Raw genomic sequence first — 13,497 nt, forward strand, 5'->3', positions numbered from 1 at the left:
AGGAATTTCAGGCTGCAGCCCTGAAAGTTACATCACATGCCAATTCTGTTTGCTTGTTTATGGACTAATCTTGATAACGGATGCCAGAGCTTTCCCACATATCACTCTTAGTAGCAATCGCATTTACTGGCACAAGTACTTAATATTCGTGGGCCCCCTGGACTGTAAGTACATTGTATGTTAGCTACAATGTCTGCTTCTACAAATCATGTCCCCTAGGTAGCACAGGGCCTGGTACACATATTAATGCTCAACAAGTATTTGTTGGAGTGAATAGGGTTGGTGCCGAGATTAAAAAATAAATAAATAATGCCTTCGGACCAGAAAGGAGAGGTTCTGTGGATAGTGTAAAACAACATAGGACGTGCTATCAAAGTTTGAAAAAAGTCCTGTGAGATTAAAAAGTGGGGAGTCACATCCATGGAGCAGTGTTATCTTTTTAAATCTTACTATGAAAAAATGTTATTCACAGGAGTAGAGATAATAGTATAATATAAAAGACTTGGACATGTAATAAAATACAATGTGTAGACCATATTTGAATCGTGACTCAAACCAACAGAAGTGTTTATGGGTAAAATGATATAATTTCTTGGGGTTAAAGTAATCTAGAAGAAAAATGTAATTGGTGAAAAAGATGAGAACAATTGGAAAAATGTTGATACTTACTGAAATTGGATGAAAGGTACCTGGGGGTGTGTGTGTGTGTCTAAGTTTTTGTGTTAGAATAATTTTAGATTTACAGAAAAGTTGCAAATATTATACAAAGAGTTCCTTTATATCTTTCTTCAGTTCTAATGTCCACATAACCAGGGTCTACTTGTCACAGCTAATAAATTACATTGGTACAATACAAGTAGTTAAACTATATACTTTATTAGGTTTCACCAGTGTTCCCAGAAACTTTGTTTCACAGTCCAATCCAAAATCCAGATTGAATTTAGTCTTCATATCTCCCTAAGCTCCTCCGGTCTATGACCATTGCTAATAGAGATGAACTGAAAGCAGGTAGCCTGTGACAAAGAAGACAATAAGTGTGAATTCTGCCCACCTTATCCTTACCAGCAACATGTCTAAATCCCACTCCTGGTCAAGGCCCACCTCAGACATTCCTCCTCTTTGCAGTTGGTAGGCAAATGGGATACAAAATGGTGGGTGTTATATTCAAAAGATATGTGTTTGTTGGCCAAGGTGTGGGGAAACATCTTGGAGAGCAGTTTGGCAGGACCTATTAAAAATATAAAAAGTACATATCTTAATACACAAAATTTTCTTTTTCTGTATCTAAGAAACAATTGCCTATGTTTCCAGAGTCATGTACAAGGTGTAGCTCATTGTAACATTGTTTACCGGAAGAACCCTAGAAACTACCTAGATGTCTAGAAACAGAGGAATGGCTGAACAAAATGTCATTGTTATACAATGCATTGCTGACTGTATAGCAGTTTAAAGGACCAGGCTAGGGATGTTTATCAATCAGCATAGAGCAACAATTTCGAATTGGTATGCCACAAGAATTTTTAAAACATGCAACACCTGACTATTTGGTCAAGGGCACTGACCTCTTTTCCCTTAGACTGTCAAATAAAATGACAACAGCCAATACAACAATAGCTGTTCAGTGTGAATGAATCAAAATTATACCTGTATTTTTTGTCAGATCAGCAAAAAATACATTTTTCTTACTGTGCCACAGAATCTTAGTAATTATGTGTGCCATGAGAAGAAAAAGGTTGGAAATCACTGTCATAAAGAGCTCTCTGAAATATTCTTGAGTCATAAATGCATTTCACACTGTAATACAAACAATATAACTTTTTTTGTAAAACATTTACAAAATGACACCATATTTTTGAGTTTTTATATCTTGAGAAAAGTATTTTTAAATATCTAAATAGACATACCTCAAATACATAAAAATGTTTACCCCTGGGATGATGGTGGAATAGGAAAAAATTTGAGGCTTTAAACCACCATTTTTAAATGAATGCATTCATGTACTACTTATATAAATGATTTTTGGCAAAGGAGTGAAGGCAATATGATGGAAGAAAGACAGTCTTTTCAACAAACAATGCTGGAAAAATTGGACATTCACAACATGCAAAAAATATAGGCACATACCTTATACCCTTTGCAGTAATTAATTCAAAATGGACCATAGACTAAAAACAAAATGCAAAACTATAAACCTAGAAGATTTAGAAGATTATATAAGAGAACCGTAGATAACCTTGGTTTGATAATGAATTTTTAGATATGACACCAAAGCCACAATCTATGAAAGAAAGAATTGATAAACTGGACTACATTAAAGCTTAAAAATTCAGCTCTATGAAAGACACTGTCGACAAAATGAAAAGACAAGCCACATACTGGGAGGAAATGTTTTCAAAAGATGTATCTGAAGAAGAACCATTATACAAAATATGCAAAGAACTCTTAAAGCTCAACAGTGAGAAAACAACTCAATTAGAAATTGGGCCTAAGACTTTAACAGACACTTGACCAAAGAAGATATACAGATGGTAAATAAGCATATGAAAGATACTCCCCATCATATGGCATCAAAGAAACACAAATTAAAACAATGAGGAGATATTGTTACACACAGAATGACCAAAATCCAGAACACTAACAACAAGTGCTAGTAAGAATGTGGAGCAAGAACTCTCACCTATTGCTGATAGAAAAGCAGAAAGGGAGACTTCCGGCCAAGATGGAGGCCTAGACAGACACGCTGGGTCTCCCTCCACAACTAAGAAGAAATACAACTACCTCAAAGCTAGAGACTACCAGAAGTTCCAGAAAATCAAGCTGAATGGAAGTCCAACAAACAAAGATATAAAGAAATACTCATCCAGACAGGTATGAAGGGTGGAGCTAAGGCGGAGAGGACAGGGTGTGGTGGCAATAGCAGCAGTAGCAGTGGCAGGCCAGCGGAAAGCGCAGTTACATGTCTTAAAAAGTTGGGAGGAACACCTGGGGAGCGTTCCCAGCTCCTGACCGAGACCCGGCAAATCACTGTCCCAGCGCCAGGGAAAATCAAGCCTCATTGCTTCTTTCTGTGCAAACCAGTGGCGTTGGGTGGAGGCAGAAACTGCCAGTCTTGCAGCAGAGTCCTCTTGTTTAAATGGCCCTCATGGTCATAGAATGTCCGCAGACCCACCCACTCTGGGAAAGACAAGCAGGGCAACAGCTAGAGAGGCGCCAGTCCCATCTGGAAGTGGGAGAAGTGCCTGGAAAAGGGGCAAGTGCTGAGCAAGCGGCATTGTTCCCTCTCTGACCCCTCACCCACATAAAGCACCACAACGAGGTGAAATGGGTCGCCCTGTACTGAACGAATACCTAAGGCTCCGCCCCCATAACATAAGAGGTGCGACAGCCCTTGCCCAAATCACAGAGGCAAACACAGAAAGATGAGGAGGCAGAGAAGTGCAACCCAGAAGTGGGGGCAGATCAAGTTCCCAGTGGCACAACTTAAGCAATGAGCAGATAGCATGCCTAACAGCTGAGGAGACAGATAACAGAAGCACAGTTTAAGGCATTGGTGATTAGGATGCTCACAGCTCTTAACAACAAAGATGAAACAGGATGGGGAAAGAATGAAGGCTATCCTGGCTGAAATGAAGGAAAATCCATATGAAACAAGTGAAGGAAAGGAAACCAGGGTTCATATCAACAAATTGGAACATAATGAAGAAACAAACAGTCAACCAGTACAGAAGGAGGAATGAGAATTTTAAAAAATGAGGAGAGGCTTTGAAACCTCTGCGACAGCTATATACATGCCAACATCTGAATCATAGGGTTGCCAGAAGGTGAAGAGGGAGAGCAAGAAATTGAAAAATTATGTGAAAAAATAATGAAGAAAAACTTCCCTAATTTGGGGGAGGAAATGGACATACAGATCCAGGAAGCACAGAGAGTCCCAAACAAACTAGACCCAGGGAGGACCACACCAAGACACATCATAATCAAAATGCCGAAGGTTAAGGATAAAGAGAGAATCTTAAAAGCAGCAAGAGAGAAGAGGAGAATTACTTACAAAGGAGTACCTATAAGACTGTCAGCTGATTTCTCAAAAGAAACTTTGCAGACAAGAAGGGACTGGCAGGAAATATTCAAAATAATGAAAAGCAAGGCCCTACAATGAAGATTACTCTATCCAGCAAAGTTATCATTTAGAATGGAAGGGCAGATAAAGTGCTTCCCAGACAAAGTAAAGCTGAAGGAGTTCATCATCACCAAGCCATTATTATATGAAATGTTAAAGGGACTTACTTAAGAAAAATGTTCAAAACTATGAACATTAAAATGAAAACAGTATCACAACTATCAACAACAGAAGCTAGGGAATGGAATAAAGGTAAGCTCAGCAGACAACTAGAGTGGGAACAGAATCATAGGTATGGGGAGCATGTGGGAGGAGGGGGAGAGGGAGGGAAATGGTGCAGGAATTAAGAAGCAAGGTAGGAGGGTGGAGAATAGACAGGGAGGTTGAGAAGAGTTTTATGCACAACCCATGGACATGGACTAAGGCTGGGGGACTGCTGAAGGGAGGGGGGTTGCTGGGTGGAGGGGAGCAAAGGGAAAATAAATTGGGACAACTGTAACAACATAATAAAACGTACACAAAAATTATTAATTTTTAGGTGGGATAATGGTATTATGGCTAATTTTTTTTTAAGAAGTCTTTCTTTTGGAATAGGTGAAATATTTCTGAGTGAGATGTGAGCTCTGAGATTAGCTTCAAAGTAATCCAGATGGGAAAAGGAAGAAGGGTAGACCTGAATGAAATAAGGTTTGTCCTAAGTTGATAATTGTGCATTATATTATTCTGTTCACTTTTGTATATGTTTGAAATTATCCATAATAGTACATTTTTCACAGGAAAAAAAGAAAAGCAAAATGGTACGGTCACTTTAGAAGACAGTTTGGCAATATCTTTCAAAACTAAATTACAGTAGTCCCTCTCTATATCACGGTTCACTTATCGTGGCCTCACTGTATCGCAGGATTTTAGAAAATATTATATTTAATTATCTCGGATTTTTCACTATATCGCGGGATTTTGCGGTACTGTATATGTATGTTGTTAAAGTTACGTAGGTTTAAGAGTGTAGAATAAATGTAAGGTTCCTACTTCGCAGGGAGGTCTAGAACATAATACCCGCGATAAGTGAGGGAATACTGCTCTTACCATATGATCCAGCAATAATGCTCCTTGTATTTACCCAAAGAAGTTGAAAACTTATGTTTATACAAAAACCTACATATGTACATTTATAGCAGCTTTATTTAGAAGTGCCAAAACCTGGAAGCAACCAAGATGTCTTCCAGTAGGTGAATGTATAAATGAAGTGTGGTGCATCCAGACAATGGAATATTATTCAACACTAAGAAGAAATTAGTTATCAAGCCATGAAAAGACATGAAGAAAACTTAAATGCATACTACTAAGTGAAAGAACCAATCTGAAAAGGCTACATACTGTATAATTCCAACTATTTGACATTTTGGAAAAGGCAAAACTATGGAGACAGTAAAAGGATCAGTGGTTTCCAGGGGTTAGAGGAGGGAGGAATGAATAGGCAGAGCACAGAGGATTCATAGGGCAGGGAAACTATTGTTTATGCCACCGTAATGGTGGGTCCATGTCGTACATTTGTCCAAACTCATAGAATGTATGACACTAAGAGTGAACCCTAATGTAAACTATGTACTCTGAGTGATGATAATATGCAGTGCAGGTTTATTAATTATAATATGTGTACCATTCTGGTGGGGAATATTCATAATGAAGGAGGTATGTATATGTAGGGGCAGGGGTATATGGGAAATCTCTAATTTTCTCTGTTTTGCAGCAAACCTAAAACTACTCTAAAAGGTAAACTATTTTTATAAATGGGGGGGTAGGGGACTCTTTGTTTGAAGATGACATGACTTTGTATATTAAAAAAATCCTAAGGAATCCATTAAAAATTATTAAAACTAACAAGTTCAGAAAGGTTAAAGAGTACAATATCAATATACAAAAATCAGTTGTATTTTTATACACTAGCGATGAACAATGTGAAGATGAAATTAAGAAAAATAATTCTATTTACAATAATGACAAAAGAATGAAACAGTAATAAATTTAACAAAAGAAGCGTAAAATTCATACTCTAAAAACTAACACTACCAAGAGGTAGTATCACGTTCTAGAGGTTAAAGGCTCATTCCCACAAGACAGCTCTCCATTTCAGAAGCTAATCACAAGCCCAGGTTGTTACCTGCATTTCTGTCCAACTGGCTACAGATTAGAGGTTCCAAAGACCTCTGTCCAACTCAGGATACCAATAGCCAGTCCAGGTTATAAATCAAGCCAGCAGACTGACTCCTCCTACAGTTCCTAGGCCTGACAGTGTGATCTGAAATGTGGAGTGCCTGGAAAGGTCAGGCTGCTCTTAGGCCTCCAGGTGACCCAAAGTTCTTTATCTTCCAAGACTGGCTTGTTAAACTCAGTTCAGCTCTCAGTAGGCAAACTCAGCCCCAGCCAGCCCTAGTACAAACCGTGAAGCTGAGGTGGGTGGGTGAGTGGAGGCTCTTTCAGGACCAGTCTTTGGTAAGAAATGAAGCAACTTCCAGCTCCTGAAGCCATCTGAAGATAAAGACTGACTCTTAGTCACTTTTGAACTTTCTGTGCCTAGTTTTTTTTCCAACAGAAGGGATATAGCTAGTGAATGAGAACTTAATGATCACTCTTAATCCTTGTGGGTCTCAACTCTAGTTGCATTTAGAGCCTTTAAAAATTTAGTAGGTCCAGTTGCCCACCAGAGCTGTTAAATCATATTTTTGTTTTTGTTTGTTTGGGTTTTGTTGTTTGTTTGTTTGTTTTCCTATTACAGTGTCCTCAATGTCATTCTTACATCAGGCTCCATGATGAGTTTCTACAGGATATTTCTTATGATGACCCTCAGTACAGGGTGGCAGCTATCATTCTTAAGGGGTATTCAGTTAAATATGTCAGCTGGATGGATATCCAGCTTTAGGTTCATCTAAGCTTCCTCAAATTTATTGTATCTACTTTAATACATGCACATGGTAAACATAAGCCAAAAACACCAAAAGCTCTACCGTGAGGGAAAAAAGCCTGATTCCCACCCTGGCTCCCCAGAGGCCAGCATTTTTGTACCAGTTCATTTCCTCCTAAACACATTGTATCTCTGCAACAATACACCCATACATACTTATCTAGAAATGCATTTTGGAAGACAGAACCCCCCTATGCTTTGATGTGTTAGTAAATGGTTCTGGGGAGAAAGATTAATTTAGGATATATTGTAGTCTATCTACCTCACAGTGCATACCAGCATATTAAATTTTCTGAGTGTTTCTCAAACCTATTTGAACACAGAATTCTTCTGGGGGAAATTCTTAAAGACTTTTTATAGCATTGGCATTTTCTGACACTACATCTTGGTGAATGCTCACGTGGCAGGGTGAATTAGCCACTGTGACTTCGTTCCTGGTCATTTGTGGTCCCTTGTGTAAGAAAAGAAATAGTGACTCCCAAACCAGTAGAAAATTATTAGCAACAAAGGGCAAATGTAATTAGAAGGTCTCTGAGCTAGAGTTAACAGTATTAGCATATTTACAAATCAGGAAAGGGGCATTCTGCAGCACAGCACAAATGCTTCTAAAAACAAAGGCTACCTGAGATCAAAAGGGGAAGAGATAGTCATCACCAAACTCAGGGAAAATGGGAGAATGTAGTTAACAGTATTACCATATTTACAAATCAGAAAAGGGGCATCCTCAGATCAAAAAGGGGAGAGAGAGTCATCACCAGACTCAGGGAAAATGGGAAAATGTAGGCAGACAGCCCCAGCAAACAAGTTAGGGAAATTTCAAAGAAGAGCTGGAGACAGACCTATAACCAGATCCCCCTCAGTTAATTTTCACCATCAATTAATTTAGATAATCGCGTTAGATTGTAACTCCGGAGTATCCAGCATGGAAAAATGGGGGAAGGAGAAAGAGGGGGAGAGGGGAAGTGGGGGCAGGCTTTTCTTGTGTTGGGATAAAAGCACCCAGCTCCACCTTTCTGGCACACACCTTGATTTGCTTTTAGACTGTGTCCAGAGCTGCAGATCTGTGAATAAACAACTGCCTCAGTTACTGCTCAAGTCCTTTGTCCCAGTTTTTATTGTGAGCATTTCTCACACTTGTGACCTTTCCCCTATTCATGCATCAGCCACAGCAACCTGGGCTCACAGTCCCAGAGAAAGGGGATACGCAACACAAAAATATCCATTCTGGATTTCTGACTTTCAAACGGCATCTTTGAGACAACAGAATGAGAGATAAGTATTTTGTATCTCAAAAGTGAAAGCCCCAGGGGACTCAGGGCAGGCAGTTTATGGCAGAAGTCATAGATTTGGATGAATGTAAGAGAATAATTATTTCCTTGGCCTAGGAGAAATTATGACCCTCTGAATTGAAGAATGGAGAGAGAATTCAGAGATGAAGAGAGAGATTAGGCACTGGTGACTGTTCCTGAGAAGGGATGAGCAAGATAGAATCCCCAAGTTAGTTTGAAGGTCTAAAAGCAAAAGGGCCTGTGTTTACTTACCCTTGGTAACTCCAAGGAGAGACCAAACCTCACAGAGAAGCCCCAAGTCCAGGACAGCATGAAGGGCAATAGTTAGAACTGGGTTCTGCTACAGGAAATAGAGACCCCACAATAAGGAATTTTATACACTTGGCAATTTATTTCCCAAGTAAAAGTCCAGCAACTCTCCTGGGCTGGGAACGTACTCCACACTGTGTCAAACTCAGGCTCCTCTATCTTGTTTGGCTCTATCATCAGAATCCCAAGTTCTAGGCAGCGGGATAGAGGAAGAGACAGAGAGAGATCAAAGGGAACCCACCTAAGAAAGGACTATGAGAGCTCCTGTATATTTCCATCACATTCATTAAACCAGAGTTAGTCAAGTCACCTGGTATTATGGGTTGAATTGTGTTCCTCAAAAAGATATGTTGAAGTCCTATTCCCTGTATTTGTGAATGTGACCTCATTTGGAAATAAGATCTTTGTAGATGTAATCAGGTTAAGATGAGGCCATTAAGGGTGGTACCTAATCCAATATGACCAGTGTCCTTGTAAGAAGAGGAGACAGACACTGACAGACATACAGGGAGAAGACAGCCATGTGACAAGAGAGGCAGAGACTGGAGTGATGCCTTTATAAGCCAGTGAACTCAAGGATTGTTGGCATACTTCAGAAGCTAGAAAAGGCAAGAGAAAATTCCTCCCCAAGAACTTTCAGAGAGAGAATGGTCCTGCGACACCTTGATTTTGGGACTTCTAGTCTCCAGAACTGTATGACAATAAATTTCTATTACTTTAAGCCACCCAGTTTGTGGGGCAAAGTTACAATTTGGAGCCATTAAGGTTTTCAGGTGGAATAATGACATGAGGAAAGTTGTATTCTGAGAAGGTTATATATCCAGGATTCCATCACAACGCTTAGCAGCAGTATAGAAGTCAGTGGGGGCCAGATCCTGAAAGACCTTAAATGGTAGTTTTTGGAGTCCTCTGAGGGTAGATATTGCCTGTAATGAAATATCCTCATTGGCTATCTAAGAGGCCCCGGAGGATAGGAAGGCCAACAGATCTTTCTATCCTCATTCAGTCCATGTGGTATACAGCTGAGCCAAAGCTGGCCTCTGTAGGTTGTTGATTTCTTCACTGTGGGCTAAGTAAGACTCAGCTCAGAAGCCTGCCAGTGTGCAACTCAAATTTTTATACATCAAAATACTTTAAAAATTGGCCCTCCAAAACAGATTTTTAGCCGTTTAGAGTTTTCCTGCTTTGTGTACCTGCGAAAAGCGGTTCACCTCATGTCTGCCAACCATAAATAAAATAGAACCTAGTAGTTATAACACCTCAAGCTTCCCTTATATATGGCATCTTAAAAAAAAAAAAAAGTCCAACTCACTCAAACAGAGAGTAGCAACATAGTTGCCAGGGGCTGGAGTTGAGGCAAATATAGAAAAGTTGGTAAAGGGGTATAAACTTCAGTTATAAGGTGAATAAGAGGAACTAATGTAAAACATGATAGCTATAGTTGAAAACCCTGTGTTGTGTAATTGAAATTTTAAAGACAGTAAAAAGGACAACTATATGAGGTGATAGATGTGTTAACTAACTAGATGGGGGCATCTTTTCACAATGTGTATATGTCAAATCACCATGATGTACACTTTAAATATCTTACAATTTTATACGTCAATTATAGCTTGATAAAGCTGAAATTTAGGGCCATATCTGACATGATCTGTTCACTGCACTCAGCACAAATGATTTCCTTCCTAGCAGAGGCTGCAGTATAGTCTAGAATTCAGGTTCAGATGCATCTTAGAATGCAGTCTCCATGAGGGCTGGAACCTTCTTGTCTTGTCTTATTCATTACTTTTCCGCCAATACTTGGTATCGTACTTGGTCCCTTACTACATACTAAGAAAGGAAAGAAGGAAGGAAGTACTGACTTCCATTCACAGAAACTCCACTAAGCTGGGCTGAGCCAGGTTCAATCGCCATCTGAGGAATAGCACCTAGGACTTCTGGGCTCAAAGAATGCTTGATAAAGACACTCCCCCTCCCCACCACCCCGCTCCCCTATACATGCCCGTGAATAAACGCCTGCCATGTAGGACCGTCCAGCCTGCCTTCTGTGCCAAAAAACACAGTTTTCATTGTCTGCCAACCATCTCCAGCAGGACAAGTGGAGACAGCCTGACATTTGGACGCCCTGCAATTGCACTGTAGCCACCCTCCCACCCCCAACCAGGCACACCTGGTTGAATTGACTTCTCTGTTTTCCAGGGTGGCATTTCCCTCCCCAGGCAGCTGTCTTGAGGCCCTCTCCTCTTCTTCACAGGGCGGCATCAGCGAGGCCTCCCCAACAAGGCTCTTCTTGCACCCTGACCACCCCCCCTCAATGTTCACCACTCCTAGAGTACACCATTGTGTCAGCTTTGAAACTTAATTCAGGAGGAGGAGCAAGTGGGTCAGGGGAAAGGGGAATTTGGGGAGGACGCAAGAGAAGTAGACACTCAAGGGAGGAAGCTGTGCCTTTCTACTCCCTCCCGGCCCGCTTAGCTGCTCACCCACGCCCACCTCACTGAACTCCCACTGTCTTATTGGTCGATATTTCCCCCTGGTGTGGGACGGAGAGCTGTGGTCCCCGGAGACTGGGGAAGCGGTTTCCGTGGCAACTGCTCTAGGAGCGCGAATCCCCAGGCAGAGGCAGCTATCTCTTGCAGGCCACTCGCTGCGAAGGAAGGAGGCGCCCAGCCTCGGTAAGGACTGCAGTCCGGTCGGTGTTCGCATCAGGACCTGGGACTAGTCTTTCCTTCTCCGGGCATGTTTTCTTGTGCAGAACTGGAGAAAAGAGACTGTCGAAGATGGTCGGCAAGCAGCTTCTACTTCAAAATGAGAGGCTCTTCAGGAGAAGCCTGGGTTCTAGATCTGCATTGCTTCTGGCCTCACTTTCTTCATCTGTAAAATAGTGATGACATTTGGAACCAGGAGTGGGCGCGCAGGGGCATTAGAGCTCCTCTAGGCCTGTGGTTCCAAGCCTTGAGGGGCTGAAGATGAAGGGACCTGCCCCACATCCCACAGTTAGGAAGTGGCTTGGTCAGAACTTCGATCATTTCCAGCGTCTAATCAGCAAGACACTGAGTGACGGACGTTTAGAGCCTGGTTTCATTTGTGGTCTGAGGCCTGAGAACCTCTCTGCAGTGAAGTGTTCCTAGAATTATGTGAAATCACTTGGAAAGGTGCCAAGAACATAGCACTTAATAAATGGTCATTATAATGTCTTGAATTAATTTTAATAAAGATAGTGAATCTTATTAAATATGTATACTCTGTTGGGTTTCCCATGATTATTCTGTTAGCTGTTTCCCCCTGTGGCTAGTCCAGCTTCCCCTCCCCTTCCTTCCTGCCTCTCCTCTTCCATTTCTTTAATTACCAGGGACTCAGCTTGCTTCCCTGTCATCCTAGTCACCTTGTTATTGGACTGGGGACCTGGCCTTGAGTGGGTCTGCCTAGGGATAGCTGTAGTGTGTGGGTTCTTGACTTTCTATAAGAAGGATTTCACAACACAAGTCCAGTAATATATTTAGTAAAGTTGGGGACAGTGAAACAAGACAGGACTTAGCACAGAAGAAGCAACAGGAGAGAAAGCCTAGGTGGGGCTGCCTTCGCTCACTGGGAAGTCAGAGAAAAGGAGGCTTTAAGGACAGGTTCAAGGGATTGGCCTGGGACAAGCTGCCAGCTGCCCCATTGCCTGAGTTTAGATGTGTGCATGTGGGGAAAGGAGGGCCACAGGGAGAAAGGAAAGGGAATGGCACTGGCTGCTCCCCAGAGGGAGAGAGAACCACAGGCTGGGTCCTTTGTCTTGAGGCATTTATATCTTTCTTGAAGGTGGGAATTTTAGGGGTGGTCTCAGGGGAGGATTCAGTAGAATATTCACCAGTTCAGGTATGCCCTTTCAGGGTTGTGATCTCCACTGATTGCTTAGTGACAGTGCAGGGCATCTATAGTCCTTGCAGTTGGTGCTGGTGTCCCTAGCCTGGTTTTGCTGCTTTTCTAGGCCTGGAGCTGAAATCCAACTGAGGCCTAGATTTTATCTCCAGGGAGGTGACATTTTGTATCTGGTTGTAAATTGCTCAGCCAGTTTGTTTAGCTGTCTGTTTCCCTATTATACTTGTCAAGGAATTTTCTTAGCTTCTTATTATCCTGTCTCAACCTCACTCTCCCTTCATTGAGGTCTGTACCCTAACCAGCTATTGAATGGGTCGCTATATCCTAGGTTCCTCCTGTCTTCGCTATCCCCAAAGACAAGGTCACAGAACTTTGCCACAATTAAGGGTTTTGTAATTTTACTATAGGAACACAGTTGAGTGTGAGAAAAATAAGGAACTAGGAGCAAAATACGAAGCTTAAGGAAGTGAGACCAAGATGTAATGTGACTCCTCTGCCAGGCACTGAAATATTGTCATCCTTCTGGACATTGGTCTGAGCTCACTTCTCACCTCAAGTGCCATCTCTTCAGATAGTTTCCAAATTTCTGTGGCCAGCTCAGATCTTTTCTGACCTATGAACTCAACTGTATTGTGTAATGTCCTCATTCTTTCATTCAAGGAAATGGGTTTCTCCACTTCTCTGAGTGGGTCTCAGAAGGAATAAACCAGTGAAAGACAAGTCCCCACTTCTAATCTATAAGCCTGGAGGGTGGTGGACAAGCTTACCTACCTCTTCCAGCAGGAAAGGGGGGGGGGGGTTCTGTGAGAGAACTGAGCCCCCAAAATACACATTTTAGTTTCTGAATGAAGCTTTGAGACCCACTAGACTCTATGTTCAGCATCTCAGAAAAGAACTGAAAGTGGACCCCAGAACAGTAAGACCTTGCTCCAAGAGGACTCCATGTGGGTGAGCTA

General features: G+C 41.5%; 1 long non-coding RNA gene across 2 annotated transcripts; it reads right to left on the reverse strand.

Annotated features, from left to right (window-relative positions):
- Positions 1-878: 878 nt before the first annotated feature.
- On the reverse strand, positions 879-3,147 carry LOC150001820 (uncharacterized). Of its 2 annotated transcripts, none has more exons than XR_016512951.1 (3): positions 2,983-3,147; positions 1,102-1,228; positions 879-1,013 (listed from the first exon to the last, which is right to left on the reverse strand). It is a non-coding gene; the product is annotated as an uncharacterized LOC150001820 (long non-coding RNA). The 2 variants fall into 2 exon arrangements; XR_016512950.1 differs by lacking the exon at positions 2,983-3,147 and adding an exon at positions 2,678-2,976.
- Positions 3,148-13,497: the final 10,350 nt, after the last annotated feature.

The sequence above is a fragment of the Furipterus horrens genome, unplaced genomic scaffold (assembly GCF_987537825.1).
Source record: "Furipterus horrens unplaced genomic scaffold, mFurHor1.1.pri manual_scaffold_9, whole genome shotgun sequence".
Lineage (NCBI taxonomy): Eukaryota > Metazoa > Chordata > Mammalia > Chiroptera > Furipteridae > Furipterus > Furipterus horrens.